We start from the raw sequence: 8,039 nt of genomic DNA, 5'->3' as shown, positions 1-8,039 counted from the left end.
TGGGGACATGCCCAAAGGATAACTGGGGATGATCCCAAAGGATCACTGGGGACAAGCCCAAAGGATAACTGGGGACAAGCCCAAAGGATAACTGGGGACAAGCCCAAAGGATCGTATGTAAACTGGAGTATGGCCCTTACTGGCGACTATCCAAACTTAGTGACATGAAAATGTCAAAACCTTAGCTAACGTGAAAACGTTAGAAAACTTAGGAACGGATGTATGGTACGTCTACCATTATACGGAGGATCCTGGGTATAGCCAGTACGATGAGGTTGTCAGCCCCGGAAGTGGGTACTGGTCCCAAAGACGTGAACTATATCAGGATCATCGTGCGCTGCTGGCGGAAACTGGGGATAATCCCAAGGATAACTGGGGTTGAACCCAAGGATCTGTGGTGCTTTTGAAGATCTTTAACGACATGCTGAAGATACCTGAACTATCATAACTCAAGTGGTTCGTGAGAAGAGGATGAAGGATACATGATCCTTATCCTTAGGTAAAAGGTAAGGAAATGTAATAGTTTTAGGATAAGGACATTACCAGAGTAAGGATCACTGACATCACCGGGATCCTTCGAGGATACTTCAATGTAAGGATCACATGCTTGAAGGATCATGTTCACATAAAGTATCTCTTTAAGTGAACAGCATTCCAGGCTCTTGGTAACAGGTTTCCTTCCATGGTCAGCAATCTGTATGCCCCCTTTCCTGCTTCAGCTTCAATCAAGTAAGGGCCTTCCCACTTTGGTGCTAACTTCCCGTCAGCAGGATTAATAGTGTTTTGGAATGCTTTTCTCAACACCATATCTCCGACTTGAAACTTCCTTATCCTAACATTTTTGTTGTAAGCACCAGCCATTCTTTGTTGGTAGCTTGCCATCCTTATCCTAGCCAGATCCCTGATTTCCTCAATAGTATCCAAATCCTGAGCCAGGATTGTAGCATTCTCTTCAGGATCACGAGCACTTGTTCTAGCAGTTGGGATCACCATCTCTGTTGGGATCACTGCTTCTGCCCCAAATACTAAAGAGAAAGGTGTTTGACCAGTGGCATTCTTGGGAGTTGTCCTATCAGCCCATAGCACATAAGGTAACTCCTCTGCCCATTTTCCCTTCTTGGATCCTAGCTTCTTCTTCAGATTGTTGATGATGATCTTGTTGGATGATTCTGCTTGGCCATTGGCTTGTGGATGAACTGGTGTTGATGTTATCATCTTAATTCCCCAACTGTCACAAAAGTTAGTGGTTCTGCTTCCAATGAATTGGGAACCATTATCACATACAATTTCAGAGGGAATGCCAAATCTAGTTATAATGTTTCTTTTGATAAAGGATATAACTTCTTTTTCTCTGACTTGAGCAAAGGCTTCAGCTTCTATCCACTTAGAGAAGTAGTCAGTCATGGCAAGCATAAATACTTTTCCACCAGGTGCTTTAGGGAGCTTGCCAACTATATCCATCCCCCATCTCATGAATGGCCAAGAGGATGGTATAGGGTGTAGCAGTTCAGCTGGTTGATGAAGGATATTGCTGTGTCTTTGACAAGGATCACATTTCCTAGCATATTCTGTAGCATCCCTTTTCATGGTTGGCCAGTAGTATCCTGTTCTAAGGATCCTTGAGAACAATGCCCTGCCCCCAGTGTGGTTTCCACAATCTCCTTCATGGAAGTCTCTCAACACTTCTTTAATTTCAGGATCCTCGATACATCTTAAATATGGTCCTGTAAGAGATCGTTTATATAGCAGATTATTTAGGATTGTGAATTGAGATACCTTAATCCTGAAAGCTCTAGGATTTTCTCCCGTCGGAATCTCCCCGTATTGCAAGTATCTCATGATTGGTGAGATCCATGACCCTGCATAAGATTGAGCTTCTTCACTAGGGATTACTGCAGTATCCTCTTCTATTTCCATGGCCACCTGATTTTCAATAGCAGGAGCCAGGATATGGATGATAGGGATACTTATATCTTCTGGAATCTTTAAGGATGATCCTAGGTTGGCCAATGCATCAGCTTCCGTGTTATCCTCCCTTGGTACCTGTGTTAAGCTGAAAGAGACAAAAGAGAGTGCCAATTCTTTGACTATCTCTAAATATTTGGTTAGTTTTTCACCTTTAACAGCATAGGATCCGTTAAAGTGATTGGTGATCAATAATGAGTCTACATATACTTTAAGATATTTCACCCCCATATCCTTAGCAATTTGCAAGCCAGCAATTAAGGCTTCATATTCAGCCTCATTGTTAGTTGCTTGGAACTCACAGGCTATGGAGTGGGGTATTATGTCCCCCTGTGGCGATTTTAGTAGTATCCCGAGCCCTGTGCCCTTGACATTTGAGGATCCATCAGTGTGTAGTATCCAAGGATCCTTGGTCTCGTCCAGCTGTTGGACCTCTAATTCTGCTTCTTTTTGTAGATCACTACTGAAATCAGCCACAAGGTCAGCTAGTGCTTGGGATTTAATGGCTGTTCTTGGCTCATATCTTATATCATGGGCACTAAGCTTTACTGCCCACTTAGCCATTCTTCCTGACATCTCTGGTTTCCTAAGGACATTCTTAATTGGAAAGTTAGTTCTAACAACAATAGTATGGGTTTCAAAATAATGCCTTAGCTTAGTTGATGCCATGATTAATGCAAGAATAAGTTTTTCGAGGTGTGAGTACCTGGATTCGGCATCAAGTAAACTCTTACTTACATAGTAGATAGGATATTGTGTACCTTCATGATCCTTAACAAGGACAGCACTTATAGCGGTTGAGGATACCGCCAAATATAAGGATAATACATCTCCTTTTTCGGGCTTTGATAATGCTGGTGCTGAGGACATATATTTTTTAAGGGCTTGTAAAGCATTCTCATGTTTCTCAGTCCATTCAAACTTCTTGTTCTTCCTTAGGATATCGTAAAATTCTTTATATTTTTCTGAGGATTTTGATATGAACCTGTTCAGAGCTGCTATCCTGCCTGTTAGCCTTTGCACATCCTTAGCATTGGCAGGGGACTTGATGTTCACTAGTGCTTTAATTTGCTCCGGACTTGCCTCAATGCCCCTCTGAGTTACCATATATCCTAGGAATTTACCTGCCTTAACACCAAAGTGGCATTTTGAAGGATTAAGCTTCATGTTATAATTATCAAGGATATCAAATGCTTCTTCCAAATCCCTTAGGTGATCCTCAGCTTTCTTTGATTTGACTACCATATCATCTATGTATACTTCCATAGTTTGTCCAATTTGATCTTTGAACATCATATTCACCAGCCTTTGATATGTTGCACCTGCATTTCTTAATCCGAAAGGCATGGCAATATAGCAATACAAACCTGTTGGGGTCATAAAGGCTGTATCCTCTTGGTCAGATGGTTCCATCTGAATTTGTTGGAATCCAGATGATGCATCCATAAAGGTCAACAGTTCATGTCCCGCCGTTGCATCCACCATGGAGTCAATGTGGGGTAATGGGAAAGGATCCTTGGGACATGCCTTATTCAGATCGGTGAAATCGACACATACCCTCCACTTTCCATTTTTCTTTTGGACAACAACCACATTGGCTAGCCATTTTGGATATTTTACCTCTCTGATCATACCTTCTCGAAGTAGTCTCTCTACTTCCTCTTGGATAATGGCATTCCTCTCTGGTGCAAACTTCCTCCTTTTTTGATGGATTGGTTTTATAGACCTGTCAATGCCAAGTTTATGAGTTATGATATCCTTAGATATACCTGTCATATCTTCGTGCTTCCATGCAAAGGTAGACTTTCTTCTTTTGAGGAAGGATATCATATCTTCTTTCATCTTGCCAAGGATCCCTGATCCGATATAGATTTTTGATTCAGGATCACTAGGATCCAAGAGGATTTCATCCACATCTTGTTCCCTTGCCTCCAAGACATTCCTCGGAGGATACTGTAATTTTTATTGCTCCCTTGGCTTCGAGGTTGGCTTCATGGATGAGGTATAACAATCCTTAGCCTCCTGCTGATCACTGTCGATCTTGATTATTCCCCATGGGCTAGGGAGCTTCACACATTGATGGTAGGTGGATGGGACTGCTTTCATATCATGTATCCAAGGCCTGCCAAGGATAACATTGCAACAAGATAAACAGTCAATAACACAAAATTTCTGATAATTATGTAATCCTTCCACGTAGATTGGGAGTTTGATGTCCCCCAGAGTTTTCTTCGTTTCTCCACTGAACCCTACAAGCACAGAGGATCTTGGTGTGATGTCTGATTCTGGGATACTCATTTTCTTCAGAACATCAAGCTGGATAATGTTCACTGAGCTTCCTCCATCGATAAGGATCCTGCGGACAAAATGGTTAGAGATAAAGAGAGTAATAACTAAACTATCATGATGAGGATCCTGAATGTTAATGCGATCATCCTCATCAAACGTTATCATCTTCCCTTCTGAGACACTTGATGTTCTAATAGGTCTTTCTCCATTATCCATTTTTGATTCCTTTGCATGCCTTTTGGCCGCCGAGAAGGATGTACCACAGATGTCTGATCCTCCGGAAATAAAGTTGATCACTTGTGCATTTGCCGGAGGTGCTGGAGCCTTTTCAGGGATCCTTTCAGGATCCTGAGTCCTTTGCTTTTTTCTTCCCAACAATTCTTTTAGGTGCCCCTTGCTTAACAGATATCCAATTTCTTTTCTTAAAGCTATGCATTCTTCAGTTAGATGCCCGAAATCCTCATGGTAGGCACACCATTTTGACTTGTCTTTAGTCCCGGATGGTTTATCATTCTTCCTGGGCCACCTAGCTTTTTCTCCTAAATTCTGCATTTCCAAGGATTAGTTCATGATTATCAACGGAAAAACAATATTCTGAGATTGGAGGATAATCTTCATCATCCTCTTCTTGGTCAACAGCATGCACATTCTGGTTGTCATTTCTATGGTAGGACTTGAACTTATTGCTCTTGAAGGAGGATCCTTGCTTCTCCTGTTTTGAGGATCCTACTTGTCTCTCCTGGATCCTCTTGTCATCCTCTAGCCGGATGAACCTGAGTGCCCGAGTTCTTACTTCATCTAGGTTCCTGCATGGTGTCATAACAAGATCATCATAGAACAATGAATCCTTAAGCAGTCCCATTTTGAAGGCTTCAACAGCCGTAGCCATATCCAAGTTGGGAATGTCCAAGGATTCTTTACTGAATTTAGTTATATAATCCCTTAATGATTCATTATGACTTTGAGTTACCCAATATAAATCACTAGTTAATCTTTCAAATTTTCTACTACAAGAGAATTGGTTATTGAATAAATTAACTAAATTAGCAAATGAAGTAATAGAGTAAGGGGGAAGACTTAGCAGCCATTTAAGAGCTGATCCAGTAAGAGTGGATCCAAATCCTTTACATAGGCATGCTTCCTTCAACTTTTCTGGGATAGGATTGATCTCCATCCTCTCCCTGTATTGTGCTACGTGTTCCTCTGGATCCGTTGTACCATCATACAGCTTCATAGTAGGGATATGGAACCTTTTGGGTACCTCTGCATCACAAATTGGTGGTGCAAAGCGAGATACCTTATGGCTTCCATCTGCAATCTCTGGGATAGGCTTGACTACCCCTGGAACACTTGAGATCATATCTTTTAGCTTCTGCAACTCTCTGGCCATAGCATGATTGATACCTGTATCCTGCATGAATCCATGGTTAGTGGTAAGATAATTATTTAAAGTGTTACCTCCCATTGAGTTCAAGTTCGTGAATCCATATTGTTGGGATTCTGGGATAACGGAGGGACCAGTGGAAGCAATGGTCTGCATTGGAATGAAGTCCCCTTGATGGACATCTAGACTTCCTGTTTGCAAACTTTTTAGGGATCCTGGCATCTGGAAAATTCCTGGTATCTGGGATGATCCTGGAACGAAGGAGGATCCTTGAACCTGGGACGATCCTGGAACAAGGAAGGATCCTTGAAATTGCTGTGCTGCCAGATAGGCTCCTGAATTCATGAAGGATCCCATATGCTGGGGATAGGATCCTGCCGGCTGAAAGTGTGGGCCTGATGCCTGAGTCATTGCTGTTGATCCGAGGTGCAATCCTCTTGATTCTCCCATAATTTGCACGTCTGGAATTCCCGATGGCTGAGAAGTGATCATTGGAGTATCAAAGCTCAAGGATTTGGGCATTAGTGGGGAATGATCCTCTGCCGTTTTCTTTTGTCTTTTGAGATCTCCAATTTCCCTGAGGATCCTGTCATTAGTTTCATCCTGCCGCTGTATGCGATCCTTCATCTGCAAAATCAAAGTAAATACGTCACTAGTACTGGGAGTATAAGAATTCATAGCAGAGGAAGATGGAGGTTTAGAGTTAGTAGGAGTTGGTCTCTTCTCAGCATTCTTCTGGGATCCTGCCGGTGGAGGAGGCAGAGTGTCTTGAGACGAGGTGACTGCAGACATCGCCGTGGACATGTTTTTCAACGATGAAGCCATGTAATTCTTTGAAATGATTTCGAACAGAAAGTTTTCTTATGAATGAAGCACCAATTGCCCCACGGTGGGCGCCAAACTGTTTTGATCAAAAATCACACTAAGGATAATGCAACCAAACTTTATGTAAACGGGGTATGATGCTTGGTTTATTGAAAAAGTAAAGGATCACTTCAGTATAAAATATGCAAAGACACAATGATTTATACGAGGAAAAAGCCCTTGATCAATGTATGATCTCCGGCATAAAAAACCTCGGGTGATGGCAACTACCGATCACCAAACTTCAATATAAGAAAAATAGTTACAACTTCGGATGATAATGAGCTGAGTACAAGGATCACTATAGTTTCGAGTGTCTAAGCGTGTGAGAATTGTGTTGTGTGTTCTTCCGAATGAGGAAGAGTGGTATATATACAAGTGTAGGTGACCTATTTTTGGTAAAAAGACTAATAATCAGCTCATTACCCCTTTAGAAATAAAAGTAAATCTAGCCTAAATTATCGCCCTTAAATCATGCCAAGTTTCCATATCCTTCACAACGTCTATCTTCGATTAAGCACATGCTATAGTTGTAAAGGTGCGTCCTTTGATTGTGATGCTTAAGAGCGGATCCTGCTAGATGTCCTGCAAAACAACATTTAATTCAACGAAAGCAACTGTTAGCATAAGGATCCTATGATGGTCCGTGATCCTGATCCTGGAACTCTGCTGAGGATCACTATCTGCCAAAGAAACAAGGATCACTGGTTAGGATCACACGTGAGGATCATGTATTGTAAAAATCCAGCCCTAACAGGACATCACACTGCTCTCGAACACTTCTACTCTCTCGCAACTCTCACTTTCTGAAAAAGTATTGTAACACTTAGTAGCGATCTGGTCAATATCCTGCACTGTATCCTGACATTTGGAGTAATAAGAAGAACAAGGCAGCTGCGATTGTCAGCTCCCGAGGTTTTATGCTGGCTATCTAGATTGATCAAGGGCTTTCCTCGAACATCTCATGTCACCCTATACTTTTTTGCTCATTGTTTGATTATAGATATAGCTCGATATCCTAAGCTATATCCTGAAACTGTTTTTGCAAACAACCAACTCGGCTTATTTTCGATACACATTCTTAGCACACTACCTCACTTAACTAGTTTGATCACTAAATTTCTTAGGTAATTTTTGACCAAAACAATTTGGCGCCCACCGTGGGGCAAGTGGTGCTATTTCTACTAAAAGCTTTTGCAAAATCAATACTTGGTTTTCTGTTTTCAAAACTTTTTGCTACACTATTTTCAATGGCCTCGAGATCAAACATGAGCTCTTCTACCGTGTCTGCTACAACCTCTGCAACAATTGGTTCGGTGCTTTCACCACCTCCTCCAAGGACGCAAGCCTCTTCACAACCTCAGGATATTATCCCTACTCAAAGTGTTCAGGGATCTGCTCCTGTTTTGGCATCTGATGATGAAATTCTAACCTTATTTGGTAGTATACAGGAATAGATGAAGCAATAGCAGCAGACCAACCAAATGCTGATGAGAGAGATATAACTCTTGAAATCCAGCTCAAGCAGGCCTGTTGA

This window comes from Helianthus annuus, chromosome 7 (assembly GCF_002127325.2).
Source record: "Helianthus annuus cultivar XRQ/B chromosome 7, HanXRQr2.0-SUNRISE, whole genome shotgun sequence".
NCBI classification, from domain to species: Eukaryota; Viridiplantae; Streptophyta; class Magnoliopsida; order Asterales; family Asteraceae; genus Helianthus; species Helianthus annuus.
The sequence above is the reverse complement of the archived record's forward strand: the minus strand, read 5'-3'. Positions refer to the sequence as shown.